The 1,765-nt window shown below is 59.1% G+C and overlaps 1 pseudogene; it reads right to left on the bottom strand.

Moving 5' to 3' along the window:
* Positions 1-338: 338 nt before the first annotated feature.
* Positions 339-1,086, bottom strand: LOC119352678 (annotated as a pseudogene).
* Between the last annotated feature and the right edge of the window lie 679 nt (positions 1,087-1,765).

Genomic DNA, 1,765 nt, shown 5'->3' with positions numbered 1-1,765 from the left:
ACTCGACAGAGAATGCATCACAGCGGGGCTGCTTGGCACAGAGAAATGAACCGAATTGCTATAGAGAGATGGCAAGCTCATGGTCGGGACACACAGGCATCTATCAGTGTTGAGAAACAAAGCCCGACTGCCAAGATTGCAGATGGGCAGCAGCTTCTGGCGCCAGATGTCCACCTCGAAGATCCTGAAGGCATACTTTGGACATGCCCTGTCATCGTTTCCATGCTGCAGCACGAGCATCATCCGCCCGACAACCTCCACGAGGTACTCGCGGCATATCGACGGGTCGGCTAGCGAATAGTAGGCCATGGAGATTTTGCGTGGAGGGTACACCATTACTATCTCCTCCCTCCACTTGGTGATCGCGAAGAGCAGGCCTTGGAAGGGCAAGAAGTTTTGAAGCTCCACCATGCCATGGTGAATGACCTCCCAGCTCAGTCGGCTTGGCTGTGTCCAGAGCACCATGGGTCTCCAAGGGAAACGGGCCACCAGTGAAAAGGGGGCCGTAGGTGAAGAGCAGACGAAGGCGCTCATGCTGAACAGAGCTTCTCGATCCTTAATTGCATTGCGGAAGGCAGGGGCGAGGGGCGGGAGTTGGACTGTGGCGAGGGTGAAGGGGTGGACCACGCGGACGGCGGTGGTGCGCTTGTGCAGCAGGATGACGAGGCCGTCGGTGAAGCTGACGACCCTGTGGCACCGGAGGTCAGGGAGGCGGATGCGCAGGCGCCACACCGTGCGTGTGTTGAACAAGGTGATCTCGCCGTCACTGTCCAGGGGCGCCCCGTCTCCGTCGCAGAGCGCGATCCAGCCGTGCGGGCGGAGCTGTGGTTTTCTCAGGGCAAGGATGCCCAGGTCGGACGTGCTGGCGCGCCAGCCCGAGCAGACGGCGCGGAAGGTGAGGTAGTCCACCACGTCCTCGGCCAGCAACCGCCCGGAGACGAGGCCTACGATGTCGGTTGGGAGAGACGCCCAGCCGCTGGCCTCGTGCGCCGGTTCAGGGGCCCGCCGGCGCTTGCTGCCGGTGGGTGGGCGACCGGACGCACCTTTGCGCTTCCGCCCCGCCGTCGCAGTCCCGGACGGACACATTCCCGGAAGAAAAGTTTCTCCCACACCCGCACGGATCTTATCGATCAGGCGCAGGATGAACAACAAAACGGGACAAGAGGCTCCTTTTATACTCCTTTGGAAAAACAAAATTATAGGGTGTTTTAGGGAGATTTTTGTTTACGAATAAGGGAAAGATCATATACGTAAGGACGCCGATAACTGCCACACGTGTGACATATTGGGTGGTAGTGCCGCACTCCTTGTGTGGCACGGAGTCGACCCCGTCCGCACGAACGCGTCCGGGTGCGCGCAGCCACAGCCCACACGTCCGGTGTGTGGCATAATCGCCCACACGTCCGGTCGAACGACTGCGCTGCCCGCACGAGCCAACACGCCCGTCGTCCGAGCCTCCTTTCGATCCCCAGTGCGACCTGCACCGTCGTCTCCTACCTCTCGATCCCCTACTTCCATCACCTTCCTTCTCTGGTTGCCATGGCAACCAGATCAGATCCCTAGCGCCCCCCACCACTAGCCAACACCCCCAACCCCGCCCTCCCAAGACGACGATCTAAAACAGGTGGATCTCCGATCTCTTTCTATTTCTCTGCCTTCTTCTGTCCAGAAATTTGAAATTGCTGATTGCCCATGAAGATGGCAACTAGATCCACGCTGTCTGGGCAAACGCACCACGGTTTTTGTGTGTATTCACATTTGCCCA

This window comes from Triticum dicoccoides, chromosome 1A (assembly GCF_002162155.2).
Source record: "Triticum dicoccoides isolate Atlit2015 ecotype Zavitan chromosome 1A, WEW_v2.0, whole genome shotgun sequence".
Lineage (NCBI taxonomy): Eukaryota > Viridiplantae > Streptophyta > Magnoliopsida > Poales > Poaceae > Triticum > Triticum dicoccoides.
Note: the sequence above shows the minus strand (reverse complement) of the source record. Positions and strands in the feature narration are given on the sequence as shown.